Raw genomic sequence first — 16,200 nt, 5'->3', positions numbered from 1 at the left:
AAAACGCTGCGTTTTGCGACGCGTGCGTCGTTTTTTGACGAAAATCGGACGCACGAAAAATGCAACTTGTTGCATTTTCTTGCGTCCGACGCTAGCGTCGGAAACGACGCACGTGTCGGAAAACGCAACAAAAAAAACGCACGCGTCCCCCATGTTAAACATAGGGGCGCGTCGCCGCTGCGTCGCCGACGCAACAGCGACGCACATTAGCGGAACGCTAATGTGAACGTAGCCTAAGTACACCCTCCAGCATTTGTAAATAATTTGACGGCAGATTTTATTTTTGTGCAGAATCAATTGGTAGTCTAACCCTGCCGGAGGAAACAAAGTTGCTTTCTGCTGTGTACTTTGTTATATATTTATTACATAATAACTTATAATTAATATTTAAGTAAAGCATAGAGAAATGCTGTTTTTCTATGATTTTTCTTTTCCATTTTTTTGTTGTTGCTATTTTTGTTAGTATAGACGACGTTTAGTCCCCTACAATATTAATGGCATTCACATTCAGTATAATACTAAAATCGCCAGTCATATTCAGTGCCCCCATATTAAAGAAACACGCCTCCCATCTAAATTTTTATCCTCTTACTATATTTCAGTCATCATATTATGTAACATTTACAATTGCTACTTTTGCCTTTCTACTCGGCTAATTCTCGTCTATTCCATTAGGTCTATGACATCAAGTCTGACCAGCTGAATTCTTCTAAGCTCTATGACTTTTCCCTGCATGAGTCATGGCTGCAAAAGTCCCTGACTGTAGAGCGCAGCTGGCAGGAGTTGAAGAGGGGGATGACTCATGCAGGGAAAAGAGACTTCCTGTTTCTTCATAGAGGAAAAAGATAAATTAACTGGGTAAAAGGCAAAAGGAGCAATTGTAAGTACACAGTGCTACATAAGATGACTGCAATATATTAGCAGGATAAAAACTTTGATGGGAGGGCTTCTTTAATGTAATTTGCGTTCAGTGCCCCCATACTAATAATCTTCACATTTAGTTTAGCCACAAAATAAAAAGCCACAATGTAAAATGGGGAAAAGCTAGAGTAATGGACCAATTAGATGGGTGTTATGAACTGGTGATTCAGAAACACAATGGACCTGGTGGTTAAGAGCACACAAAGTGACCTGATAGTTACTAATAACATAGGACAAGCTCTGAGACGTGGGAACTCTGTTGACCGCAATCCCTAATCCTATCACACCACACTAGAGGTAGCCGTGGAGCGCTCCTGACCAGACCTAGGCGCCTCGGGCACAGCCTGAGAAACTAGCTAGCCCTGAAGATAGAAAAATAAGCCTACCTTGCCTCAGAGAAATTCCCCAAAGGAAAAGGCAGCCCCCCACATGTAATGACTGTGAGTAAAGATGAAAACACAAACACAGAGATGAAATAGATTTTAGCAAAGTGAGGCCCGACTTACTGAATAGACCGAGGATAGGAAAGATAGCTTTGCGGTCAACACAAAAACCTACAAACAACCACGCAGAGGGCGCAAAAAGACCCTCCGCACCGACTAACGGTACGGAGGTGCTCCCTCTGCGTCCCAGAGCTTCCAGCAAGCAAGACAAACCAATATAGCCAGCTGGACAGAAAAAAAAGCAACAAAAGTAACACAAGCAGAACTTAGCTTATGCAGGGCAGACAGGTCACAAGAACGATCCAGGAGAGAGAGCAAGACCAATACTGGAACATTGACTGGAGGCAAGGAACAAAGAACTAGGTGGAGTTAAATAGAGCAGCACCTAACGACTTAACCTCGTCACCTGAGGAAGGAAACTCAGAAGCCGCAGCCCCACTCACATCTACCAGAGGAAGCTCATAGACAGAACCAGCCGAAGTACCACTCATGACCACAGGAGGGAGCCTGACCACAGAATTCACAACAGATGGGCCAGTACTCGGCAAAAGACAAACTAGCTTGTTCCTAGCTATCAGCCCATCAAAGCAGGTCGGTAATCGCCCAACAAATGAGCAAAACCTTTTTGATTGTTTGGTGCGATGATTTTTAAAATCCTTGTTATTGGCGGCAATGATGATTTTTAGACCACACAAAAGAGGCAATAAAATGACAAGCGAGTATCTGGTTAGGCTGATTGCAGGACATGTTTACACAGGATAATTGTGTACTAATGCTCCTATGGATGTACGTTTGGCCAAATTCTCACTGCAGAAGGAGCTTTAGATAATGACTTGGACATTAACTCATAAGGGGTAATAATAATAATTTTTATTTCTATAGCACCAACATATTCCACAGCAAGTTACATTACAGAAGGGACTTTTACAGACCATAAAGATTTAGCAGATACCAAGAGGAGTGAGGTTCCTGCTCACAAGCTACTATCTATGAAGGAATAGGGGAGACACGACAGGTGGTTGGTAAAAAGTGCTTGTATTGTATGATCCAGCCATCAATATAATAAATACGGTATTCGCATAACGCTGCATGAACCGGTCACCAGCCAGAATGTGTGCAGTACAGACACATAAAGGGTGTGTGAACAGATGTTACAAGGGACCAGATTTGGAAGAACAATTTGGTACGGCAAAACTAGAATAGTTAGATAAGTGGGGTTAGGTGATAGACCAGTCTAAAGAAGTGCGTTTTTAGGCCACGCTTAAAACTGTTGGTATTGGGAATTAATTGAGTTGTCCTGGGTAGTGCAATCTAGAGAAGTGGCGCAGCTCGGGACAAGTCTTGGAGATGGGAGTGGGAGGTCTGAAATATTGAGGATGTTATGTAGTCTTAGGTCATTAGCAGAACGAAGGGCACGGGTAGGGTGATAGACAGAGATGAGGGAGGAGTTTAGGGTGGTGAAGAACTATGGAACGCTCTGTGGGTGAGAGAGATAAGTTTATATTGGACTCTGTAGCAGATGGGCAACCAGTGCAATGACTGGCACTGGGTAGAGGCATCGGTGTAGCTGTTGGAAAGGAATATGACCCTGGCAGCTGTATTCAGGACGGATTGGAGAGGAGAGTTTGGTAAGGGAGACCGATTAGTAGAGAGTTGCAGTAGTCCAGACGAGAATGAATAAGAGCAGCTGTAAGAGTTTTTGCAGAGTCAAAGGTAAGAAAAGTTTGAACTTATAGATATCTTTTTGAGGTTTAGGTGACCTTGTGTATACCCAGGTGGTACAGTGTACCCCTTTTTAAATCGTACGCATGCTTTAGTCTATGCTGGACTAAGGTGTTGGTGAAAGGAATTACAACAGACACCAACAACATTTGAAACCGATTACCCTTACTGGGAAGCAACAAGATTGATGGTTGCAGAATCTCTTTAAGAGGTAGCCGGTTTGAACAAGATGGTTAGATGATTAGAATACAGCACGAACTGTATATTAAATGCAACACTTTGCTTGTACTTTCCACAATCTGCTAGCAAACACCTCAGCAGCATTTCCTTCTTACTGACACAATCTCTTCATCTCTTACAGAGGACTCTGGGTGATCTTTCCACAAAATCTATTGATTCACACGTCTCCAATCCACTTCTCTGGATCTGCCACACTTTTGTCACAGCATTCACATGACGTGACACGGTATGTCTTATTGCAGCGCATACAGATGCAAATGTTAACATTTAACCTGACGTATGCCCAGTGAGACAGCAACTTGGGCAACCATCTTTTGGATGTCATCAGCACATAGCAGTGCTCTGGTTATCTTTGAGAAATATCCTTGAAGGGGCTTTCTGAAGTCGTACATTTACTTCCAATGAGATTCCTTGGTCTCAGCAGAGGAGATGACTGAGGGGTCTACCCTCCATCTATACCGGGCACGTACTCCTCCACTTTTAATTGCATTGTTATCTTGGTCTCCCAGGGAGCAGGGTCTTGCAAGGTCCATATTTTCCTCGCTGCTTTTTCCTGAGGAACAATCTATATTCTTGTGAGGTCGTTCTACCTTTGGAAACATTTAATTAATCTTCAGATGCTTGTTCACACATTTCAGCCTTTTAAGACGGAAATGATTATTAAAAAGGTATAAAATACAAATTACGGCCACTGGGGCATCGCCTCGTCGAGTAATTAGATGCAATCTGCATCAAGGCTGCAATGCAAATTGTATTTAATTGGTTATCTGGTTCTGACACCCCTTTTCCCTGTGAGTCCAGCGCAGCTCTTGGAGGGGGTGTTCCGATCTATTAATGGGAGCTGTCGTCAACATGCCCCCCCCCCATCCTTCTGCATCCATTGATTTCTCTGTATTGAGAGTCGATTCCTCCCTTCCCCCCACAATCTGTGCTCGTCGCCCCCTATACCAATTTCTCTGTGATGCTGCAGAAAACATTAGCCTTCCAATCTCTAGGTTTATAAAAGGGGCTTTGGAGACTAGAATTTAATCATATAAGTTCTCTCGCTGTAACAATAGGAGAGAAGAGATTAAATATCCTTCCTCCATTGTTCTGAGCCCCGCTGCGCCATGACTTTAGACTCTACACAAGAAGAGCCATAAACCTCTGCAGCAACGGCGTCTTACAATAGTGTCATTTAAAGCGGATCTGTCACCAGGTCAAAAGAGGCCAGTTTTTTCTTTCATTTTATCCCCCTTGCTACAGTTTTTTTTTGTGTAAAAATCCGCCATACGGTTGCAGAGATATGAGCCTTTTTTAGTGCTGATTTTTGTGGGCGTGGCCTATAGGATTCCCTGGGGGCGTGTCCCTTGACTGCTCTGCTTTGTTACCCTATGAGCCACACCCTCTTGATGAAGACCATAAAAAGCAGCACCAACTATACAGGCCCATATCTCCGGAATCGTAGGGTGGATTTTAAAAATGAAAAAAACAAAATACTCAGGGGAGAAGCAGGAATAAAATGAGAGAAAAAGCTGGCGACTTTTGACCTGATGATATGTCCCCTTTAAGACAATCAACCAAGGGTACCTGGCCTGTTCCTTGATTCTTATATATTACTCACTGAGTATGTGGGGCTTTGATACCACTATATAAGATGAAGGATGGTCGTAAGAGGCAGAATCTATGTATTAATACATCACTAGGGGCAATAAAAAATAATTATAGTGGATGAAAAATTAGTATTTATTACCTTAAAAAATGTTCACATCCCTGTTAGGCAGCAATATATGTACATTAGATGTAGTGCAGTCAGAAAATGTTATTGATAATGTGCATATTTTAGGTTTTATCCCTTTCATTGTAGGTTTCTGTACTTTTTCTCCCTTTATTCTTACTGGGTAGGGCTCTTTGAGTGATGCAAGAGCTGTTCTATGTGCTCTAAGCCAATGATACGCAGCTGTAGAAACTGCAGCCTCATCCCCCTCTTTTCCCTTCCATAGAGCCCTACAAACCTCCTCCTACCTGCTTCACCTGATTCGTGAGAAAAAATAAAGTTTGGCATTTCCTTGAAGCATCTTCAGATGGAAAACGCCCCGAACTAGGCAGTGTTCAATGAAAAGGCTGCTAAAAAAAAAAAAGCTTCATAGAGAAAACTCTTCAAAAATCTAAACTCCCACAAAGAAGGAATGTTTCCTGAGTGGTTACTGCTTGAACAACTAAAACTCTCGTTTTTTCACCACCACAAAAAAAACCCCGCATATAGCCTAAGAGTAGGTTCACGCTGCATCCTTTTACGGCTTTTTTATGAGCAAAAAAAAGTTCCGGCAAAAGGCTTAAAATAATTAATTGCATTCATTGCTGTTCAGGCTTTTGAACGTCTTTTTAAACTCTTCAGGCTTTCATAGAAATCAAAAAATAAGTCACCCGACCATTCTTCAGGCGTTTTCTGCAAGGAAAATGCTTAATACTTTGCAATACAAGCCAATGAGTAAGCTAAAAGATTTTTGGACGTCTGTTTGATTATTTTCTAGGTGTTATCGCCTGAAAAACGCTAGCATCTCCTTCTTTTCTTTTATAGATGAAAAGAAAAGAAAAAGCTCAAAAAATGTTAAAAAAAAATGCTGGCAAAAAAAGCTCAACAAACAAGAGAATCTAAAAAAAAAAAAAAAAAAAACCCTTCAGAGAAAAGTGTTTTGTGACGTGTCTGCTGCTTAAAAAAAAACAAAAAAAAACATTTTTGACAGCTGGAAAAGGAACGCAGTGTGAACATACCCTGAAAATGCTTGCAAAACTCTTCAAAAACCAATTCAGGAAACAAAAAACTCCCCAACGGTATGTGCACGCTGAGCATTTTTTACTGAGTTTTTTTTTTGGAGCTGATGCTGGTTATGTGCACATGGTGTCCTTAATCCGACGGATTTCCATAAATCTGCTTTTAAGAATGAACGTGTTTAACCTCTTCATGGTTTCCAAACCTTGAAGCAGTTAAAAGAAGTAATAAAGCACTGAACATGTGCACAGCAAAGTCTTTTTTTTTTTTTTTTTTCCCGTGGTTTTTGTGCGCTTTTTTAGGTGGATTCTGGACAGAATCTTCATGATAAAGATGTTTTGTGTTAATAAAAACTAAGCAGAAACTACACATTTTGGAGAAGGATTTAGAGTATCTGTTCAGAGTTTCTGCCCCAAAAACTCCTTAGAAAAAAAACACAAAAAACTTAGTTTTTAACATACCCTAAAGAAGGCATTTCTTGTTGCAGTTTCCTCTTTAAAAACTCATTATTTTTTGTCTGCTTTAAAAAAAAAACCTCCTTGTGCACACAGCCAAAGGGAGTTTTCATGCTGAGTTTTTTAGATGAGTTTTTAGAGGAGAAACTCTTCAAAATAATCCTCAAGCACAAAACTCTTCAAAAATATAGTGTTTCTGCTCTAAAAACTCAGCAAAAAGTTCACACGAGTTTTTTTGAGGTGTTCAAAAGCCTCAAGTTTTTAAAGCTGAATCTTCTTCAGGAAGCGCTTCCTTTTATGGTGAGTTTTTTGATGAGTTTTTCTGTTCCTTAAGTGGTTCTTTGCAGCTTTTTGACTTGTCTTGTATATTGAGATTTCCTTCAGGATTCGCTTCAACAATGTGACATGTACTTTTTTTATTTCTACCATGACTTTATCAAAATCTTTTCATGAAAAAAAAAATAAACATTGAGTTTTTCAAGGAGTTTTTGGAACAGAACGGAGTGGAAGCTAAGCAGAAACTGTCCAAATCATCCTCCAAATCTTAAGGCTCCTCAGAAACTGTAAGTTTCTGCTCCAAAAACTCAGCAAAAGACTGTGTGCACAAACCCTAAAGTAAATTTCCAATGTAAATGAATAGAGAGAGTTTTCCAAGAGTTTTTTCTTTATGTTCTAAGATTTTAGAGAGGATCAGCTCCAAAAAAATGTCTCCTAAAAAAAACACACCATGTGAACATAGTCTGTAACTTCCTAATGAACGTGGGAATGTTGTGAGTGTGTAATGACACACACTGCCCACATGATGGCGGTATGGGTATGCTTATATTATGGTGTATTTCTGCAGATAACCATGAACGCCTGACTGACTTTATTAGAGATAAGAATGATTGGATATTTAGACGTGTATTGGATTTTCTGATCATCTTCGGTGCCGTCAACTTAAACCACTTTGTTTTTCTCCACAAATAAATCTGTTCAGAGTGCACATCTTCCATACATAATCGCTCATAGGGGGTCTTGGACAGTGTTTTTTTTTCTTTTATCTTTTTTTTTTGTTACATATTTGCTGTAGGGATTTTTTTTTTCTAGAAAACACAATTAAGAGATTTAGGGCAGATTTACAAAAGGGATTGTCGACAGGATGTGTCGAGTTGGGTATTCGACCGTCTGCCGTCCTCAGAATTGAGCTTTGGCTGCCGCTATCTGCTAGAGACATAGCTGACGTATCTAGCCGTAAATTTACTGATTAAAGGTGTCCATGTACATCAGATAGCGGCCAGCCGAACCATATAGTGGCCCCATTAAATAGTAACATCCCTCTTTGTGTCCTCCATATAACTGTAATATCCCCTTTGTGCCCCCAGACAGTACTAGTATCATCCCTTTTTTGTGGCCCCATACAGTAACAACTTTCCTCTTTGTAGCCCATGGAGTAGTAATGTCCCTCTTTGTGACACCATACAGTAGTAATGTCCCTCTTTGTGACCCCATACAGTAGTAATGTCCCTCTTTGTGGCCCCTTACAGTAGTAATGTCCCTCTTTGTGGCCCCATACAGTAGTAATGTCCTTCTTTGTGACCCCATACAGTAGTAATGTCCCTCTTTGTGGCCCCATACAGTAGTAATGTCCTTCTTTGTGACCCCATACAGTAGTAATGTCCTTCTTTGTGAAACATGGAGTAGTAATGTCCCTCTTTGTGTACCAATATACAGTAGTAATGTCCCTCTTTGTGGCCCCATACAGTAGTAATGTCCCTCTTTGTGGCCCCATACAGTAGTAATGTCCCTCTTTGTGACCCCATACAGTAGTAATGCCCCTCTTTGTGACCCCATACAGTAGTAATGTCCCTCTTTGTGACCCCATACAGTAGTAATGTCCCTCTTTGTGGCCCCATACAGTAGTAATGTCCCTCTTTGTGGCCCCATACAGTAGCAATGTCCCTCTTTGTGGCCCCATACAGTAGTAATGTCACTCTTTGTGGCCCCATTCAGTAGTAATGTCCCTCTTTGTGGCCCCATACAGTAGCAATGTCCTTATTTGTGAACCATGAAGTAGTAATGTCCCTCTTTGTAGCCCTATACAGTAGTAATGTGAACCATGGAGTAGTAACAGTAATAACAACCCCTTCTGTGGCCCCATACATGAATAATGTCCCCTTTTGTGGTCCCCATCTATTAGAAAATATCCCCCTTTTGCACCTCCATTACAATAATAATAGTACCCCAACAGTGATCGTCCTCGCACAGCAATTACAAACCTCCATGCTTCTAACTTGACCCCCCACATATAACGAGCGTCTTCGCTCTTCTTCCTCCATCGCCCGGTGCATGCAGTCATTGTGCCGCCTAAGACACCGCTGTGGAGCAGGGAGCCAGTGACCACAACAGCCTGGTAGCGATTGCATCCTTCTGCCACGATCTTTATGCCCGAGTCCATTATCTATGGGCGGCTCTTCTGTAAATCATAATAATAATAACATGATATACTCTTTATGTACTGGATGCTTGTGTATGGAATAGCTCAGTCTGCTAAAAACAGGTATCCCTGGCTAGTACGGCTCAAGACAGGCCAAAAGAAGACGCTTTTAGTCACTTTTTCAGTGTAATAGTAGCGCAAATGTATGCATAGATTTGCATAGGAGCTGTATACACAAAATGGTTAGATTTTTTTTAAAATTCAAGACTGTTTGCAAAGTTGCTTAATTCTTTTTAGATGAAAAATGATTGCAATGCGAAGGTCTGTGATGGCCAAAATAATTTTCAGCAGCTGCATACGGGATAATGACTTTATCTCTTTGGTCACCTGCAGTCACCACTAGAGGGAGCTCACTGAAGACAGACTTGTAAAGCTCACAGTGAAGTCAACAGTAAAACAGTGAGCGCCACCTAGCGATAGTGAATAGAATTACACTTTGATATATTTTTCTTCATTTATTGTACATTTGCTAGGGAAAAAGCTGCATCACAAGTTTATTTAAGCTTATAAGAAGTTTATAAGTAGTTGATTTAAGTTGGCCAGGAACGCTGGAGTGCACTGCTACTCCCTAATCCCAGCCGGTATCAGAGCAGTATTTATAAGCTAGACCGCAGCGGTGGTCGGTCTCCTAGGCAATAAGCTGTAAGCAAAAGAAAAGTGTTAATATCTCAAGAACGGCTGCAAATTTTAATAAGCAGTAAATTGCAAAAAGTGCTTGTATTTACTTCCACTATTCAAAAATACTCCTATATGAAGATGGGAATAACGCTTTCAAGGCTTATTCCCTATGTAGATGCCAACAACCATTGCAGTCTGCACCCATATGATAGGGGGAGTCCTGATAGGGGTAAGTCTAACGTTCTCTCTCGTGTGCTTTTTGACTGACCAACATGTTAGGAAGCAAGATAATATCTGATTGTGCATGACGTAGGTAATATAGATTGTGAGCCCATTGGGGACGGAGACTGATGCATTGTGTATACAGCGCCATACAGCACATCATTAAAGCAGCGGAGCTGTACCTTCCCGGCGGTTGATACTTTTCTTTGATTTATATTGTGTTCTAACCACGTCAAACTGTTTCAGCCAAAAATAGAAAGGAAAAGACATCCAGGCTACCCCCCCAGGCACGGAGGCAATAAGTGAATTACAGGCAAGGGCAATACGTTCCTATAGGACTGGTCAGGAGCCGAGAGGGATCATCAGGTCAGGTAGATTTCTCATCACACTGTGTAATCGTTGTCCTGAAGTTAAAGGGTGTTTCTGTGATTTTGATATTTATGGCCCATCCTTAGGACAGGTGTCAGATTAGTGGGGCTCATAGCCAGGAGCACTGCATCCACTATTTACTAGCCACAGCGCCGTACAATTTGTAGTGGCTGTGTCTGGTATTGCAGTTCAGTACAAGTCACCTGAGTAGGACTAAGCAGTAGTAAGCTGTAATACCAAGCACAGCCACTACAAAGGGATGGCGCTCAGTTATGCATCACTGAGGGGTGGAGCTTAGTAATGCATCACTGAGGGGTGGAGCTTAGTAATGCATCACTGAGGGGTGGAGCTTAGTAATGCAGCACTGAGGGGTGGAGCTTAGTAATGCATCACTGAGGGGTGGAGCTTAGTAATGCAGGACAGAGGGATGGAGCTTAGTAATGCAGGACAGAGGGGTGGAGCTTAGTAATGAAGGACATAGGGGTGGAGCTTAGTAATGCATCACTGAGGGGTGGAGCTTAGTAATACATCACTGAGGGGTGGAGCTTAGTAATGCAGGACAGAGGGATGGAGCTTAGTAATGCAGCACTGAGGGGTGGAGCTTAGTAATGCAGCACCGAGGGGTGGAGCTTAGTAATGCAGCACTGAAGGGTGGAGCTTAGTAATGCAGCACTGAGGGGTGGAGCTTAGTAATGCATCACTGAGGGGTGGAGCTTAGTAATGCAGGGCAGAGGAATGGAGCTTAGTAATGCAGCACTGAGGGGTGGAGCTTAGTAATGCAGCACCGAGGGGTGGAGCTTAGTAATGCATCACTGAGGGGTGGAGCTTAGTAATGCAGGACAGATGGATGGAGCTTAGTAATGCAGCACTTAGGGGTGGAGCTTAGTACTGCAGAACAGAGGGGTGGAGCTTAGTACTGCAGCACTGAGGGGTGGAGCTTAGTACTGCAGCACTGAGGGTGGAGTTTAGTACTGCAGCACTGAGGGTGGAGTTTAGTACTGCAGCACTGAGGGTGGAGTTTAGTACTGCAGCACTGGGGGGTGGAGCTTAGTAATTCAGCACTGAGGGATGGGGCTTAGTAATTCAGCACAGAAGGATGGGGCTTAGTAATGCAGCACTGAGGGGTGGGGCTTTGTAATGCAGCACTGAGGGTGGAGCTTTGTAATGCAGCACTGAGGGGTGGAGTTTAGTAATGCAGCACTGAAGGGTGAAGTTTAGAACTGCAGCACTGAGGGGTGGAGCTTAGTAATGCAGCACTGAGAGGTGGAGCTTAGTAATGCAGCACTGAGGGGTGGAGCTTAGTAATGCAGCACTGAGGGGTGGCGCTTAGTAATGCAGCACTGAGGGGTGGAGCTTAGTACTGCAGCACTGAGAGGTGAAGCTTAGTACTGCAGCAGTGAGGGGGGGAGCTTAGTACTGCAGCACTGAGGGGTGGAGCTTAGTACTGCAGCACTGAGGGGTGGAGCTTAGTACTGCAGCACTGAGGGGTGGAGCTTAGTACTGCCAGACAGAGGGGCGGAGCTTAGTACTGCAGCACTGAGGGGTGGAGCTTAGTACTGCAGCACTGAGGGGTGGAGCTTAGTACTGCAGCACTGAGGGGTGGAGCTTAGTACTGCAGCACTGAGGGGTGGAGCTTAGTACTGCAGCAGAGGGGTGGAGCTTAGTACTGCAGCACTGAGGGGTGGAGCTTAGTACTGCAGCACTGAGGGGTGGAGCTTAGTACTGCAGCACTGAGGGGTGGAGCTTAGTACTGCAGCACTGAGGGGTGGAGCTTAGTACTGCAGCACTGAGGGGTGGAGCTTAGTACTGCCGGACAGAGGGGCGGAGCTTTGTCCTGCAGGATAGAGGGGTATAGCTTGACGATACACTATGTTTTGATGACTTTGACCATGACACTGGTCACACAGATCGCTGTATGCACCCAAGCAAAGTGAAAATGAACGGGGTCACATTGTTCCCATGGCAAGTAAGTCTCAAAAAGTCAGAACCCTTTGTATTCTTTGTGACTTGCTTATCGCGGCACCATGCAGGTAACAGTATGGTCCCATTCACTTGCACTATGCCGCTATTTAGCAGCGTCCAAATTCACCGTGTAGCCCCAGAATTAGGGCGGTGCGCCCTTGTCGTTACTGACGGGCCCTGAAGTTTTGGCGCTGGATTTAGGGATTTAATCTTCAGCCTATGTATTAAGGACACATGCCCGGATGTATTACCTGCTGCCTCCAGAGTAGCGATGAGTTAATCCATCAATCTATGGCCCAGCTGCGACTAACCAGGTGCTGTACGTAGCCGGCGCAGCTGTGGCGCACACCGCCTGCAGTCCTCTGCACAGCTGCCCCAGCGATAATCTGGGGCAGCTGTGCAGAGGACTGCAGGGTTAACCTGGGGTTAACCTGCTATATATAGGGTTATATATATATATTCCCTATATATAGGGAATCAAGGGTTAACCTGCTATATATAGAGCGGGAGCCATCGTCTCTTCTCCTGTAAACGCTTCCTCTCTGCACAGCGAGGATGGAAGTGATTTGCGCTCGGCCTCTCCATTCATATTTCATGTTTTCCCTGCAGCGCGGCTGTTTACTGAGCTCAGCGGCGGCTTTGATGGAAATTGGCAGAGACAGCAACCAGCTAAGAGTAAATCAGAGGCCGCTTGGCATCTCCTGCTGCTGCAGTGTGTCAGTATGCAGCGTAGTGACTGGTGGCAGCCGCAATGTGCAGTGTCCGATCCATGAGCATGCCCGCTGTACGGCAGCAGCCTGCGCTGTACGGCAGCAGCCTGCGCTGCACACGTGTGAGGGCACTAAGTTTGTAGTAGATCATCATTATTATTTTTTTTTTTTTTAGGGGTACTGTGGTCCTTCAATGGTCTTTTACTGCAGGTGCAAATTGTTTTGGGGGTGAACTTCCTTTTTGTTGGGCCTTGAAGTATGAAAAGTTAAGGCCCGATGCAAAGTCTATACACTGAGGTGCATAACATCACTACAGTCACTCCAGGGGAGGACTGGGGTACATTTACCCAAAAGTTTAGCAATTTTTTTTTTGCAAAAGTCGCCATCAATTGATCAGCTGAAATTGTGTGAAACCTCCCCAAACCCGGCCATATTGACTAACATGAAAAAACAACAATGTTGAACCACATATAAAATACACTGTAAAAAGGCACAAAATAAAAGCATAATAAGGTGCAAATCCAAAATAGACTAAAAGCAGCCAAAAATAGACAAAAAAGGTGCAAATGAATTGGACACTTGGAATTTTTAGGTAACTCGGAGAAATATATAATCTATCCTTAAAAATATATTACAAATGTAAAAAACAAAACAAAACCTAATAAGTTGTGAAGGCCTGAGACTGCACTACTGAGACACACTGATGGCAACACTTCCTGCGCTCCTCTCTGTTCGGTGCATGGTTGCCATGGAGACCTCGTGTGGTTCCAGTCCCCGGCTACAGCAATATCCACACATATCTCTATATACCAGGCTGTGGATGGCGAGGATGCGCTCAGTACCACGAGGCAGGCTTACGATGATTTACTCTACACACTATTTCTACTGCTTTTCACTGGGAATCATCTTGGGGCCTCGGTATTACCTGAGCCGCCATCTACAAAGATGACAAATGCACCAGCAGGGCCTCAATGGGACGGCCATGTCCCTCACACACGACCTGGTAAATGGACATTATATGGACAAGAGAACCAATCATTGAATTCCAGTTTCTCATTCAGTCCCATTGCATCCAGCATATAATATCCGGCTCCTCGACACCCAATGTATAACATCTGGCCCCCCGGTCTGTAGAACATCCGTCCCTTCACCCCTGGCATATAACATCCGGCCCCTCACCCTCTGGCATATAGCATCCGGCCTCTCACCCCCTGGCATATAACATCCGGCCCCTCGCCCCCTGGCATATAACATCCGGCCCCTCGCCCCCTGGCATATAACATCCGGCCCTTCGCCCCCCTGGCATATAACATCCGGCCCTTCGCCCCCCTGGCATAGAACATCCGGCCCCTCGCCCCCTGGCATATAACATCCGGCCCCTCGCCCCCTTGCATATAACATCCGTCCCTTCGACCCCTGGCATATAACATCCGTCCCTTCGACCCCTGGCACATAACATCTGGCCCCTCGCCCCTTGGCATATAACATCCGGCCCCTGGCATATAACATCCGGCCCCTGACATATACCATCCGGCCCCTGGCATATACCATCCGGCCCCTGGCATATACCATCCGGCCCTGGCATATACCATCCGGCCCCTGGCATATACCATCCGACCCCTGGCATATACCATCCGACCCCTGGCATATACCATCCGAACCCTGGCATATACCATCCGGTTCCTGGCATATAACATCCGGCCCCTGGCATATAACATCCGGCCCCTCGCCTCCTGCCATACAACATCCTGTCCCTCGCCTCCTGCCATATAACATCCGGCCCCTGGCATATAACATCCGGCCCCTCGCCCCCTGGCATATAACATCCGGCCCCTCGCCTCCTGGCATATAACATCCAGCCCCTCGCCTCCCAGTGTATAACATCTGGTACCCTGGCATATAACATTTGGCCCCCAGGTGGAGTGGTGTAAAGCCACATCCACTGGACTCTGGATGAAACCTGTTCTGTGCAGTGTTGGATCACACTTCTTTCTCTGGCATCTGATGGAGGAGCCTGGGTTTGGTAAATGCCAGTGGAGTGGGTTCTCAGGGGGGGATATCACAGTGGCTGACTCAGTCCGTTGCCCTTGGGAGGTCCGTTGTAAAAGGGGGAAAGGTCTTTAAAGGGGAAATGTTTGTGACGCCACCTGTGGTATTCGGTCAGGGTGACCGACGCTGCTTAGGGGTCTGCTGAGGTGATGCTATGGCAGCTAGATGGTATGCCTTCCCACAGGTGAAGTGTATCCCCAGGGCTTCCCAAAGTGTAGATGGTGGATGGTGTGAGGCGCAGTGAAGAACGAGGACACAAGGTTGCAGGCTCTTTACCTTTTTACTGAAGGCTTCAGCATCCACAGTCCAGAGCACCAGATCACAGGGTAGGCAGAGTCCGGCCGGTTTGGAGGCAAATCCAGAGTCTCCTTATCCAGGTGGAAATCAGTAGCCTTCCTCTAGCGCCTGGGTGTTGTAGTACCTTACTGCTGAGCCTCTCATAAGGTCCTCACAACTTTTGTAGATGTTATGTCTCTTTCTCTCTGCCCCCCAGATGGATAGGACAAACCCCTATGACTGATGGTCTGAGGCTGTTTACAAGGACTCTAGCACTCCCCGGCCTCCACAAGTTGCCACCGTGCCTCCTGGGTATTGGGCGGATCAGTAACTTGAAATTAGCTGTCCTGCCGGTCTCTGGAGCAAGGCATAAAGGACTGTTGCTCCCTCGGTGTTCCGGCTACCGGATTTCTGCGCCTCAGAAGGAGGCAGCCTATGCAGGGCAGAACTCCTCCTGGTTTCCTCTCCTTTTGCTATGACTTCTCACACTTTACAATACAGTTCTCTGTTCGTGTCCCTTCCCCCCGTTAAATCCAGTCCTCCGGGATTGGGAACAGAAAACAACAATACATTAGCAAAAAGACATGCAAATTTTTAAAATGCTATAAAACAAGTTAATATATACTAAGCTTCCTTTTATGGGAGGAGAGGACGCTTGAGCGTTACAAACAGAAACATATTTACATTGCCAGCCTACTCCTAGTGCAAAGGCAAACATTTTATTTTTATTCAAGTGCAAAACAATTATTTTTCTCTACGTGCAAGCTTTTTTTTTTTTTTTAACTAAACCCCACGGGCTCACTGCATTTTCTGTCAATTTATTCACAAGTACATCATTTCAGACTATCTAACTTTTAACTCTATAATGTTAACTACATTCTATCGGCTATGTAAAACACAATTCTATCTAACTACTCAATACTTTCAAACATTATCACTTTTAGGCGAAGTGCAACAAATGAACATTCCCTTTAAGGGCAATCTC

Source organism: Ranitomeya imitator, chromosome 7 (assembly GCF_032444005.1).
Source record: "Ranitomeya imitator isolate aRanImi1 chromosome 7, aRanImi1.pri, whole genome shotgun sequence".
Taxonomy (NCBI): domain Eukaryota; kingdom Metazoa; phylum Chordata; class Amphibia; order Anura; family Dendrobatidae; genus Ranitomeya; species Ranitomeya imitator.
This window is presented reverse-complemented; position numbering follows the sequence as displayed.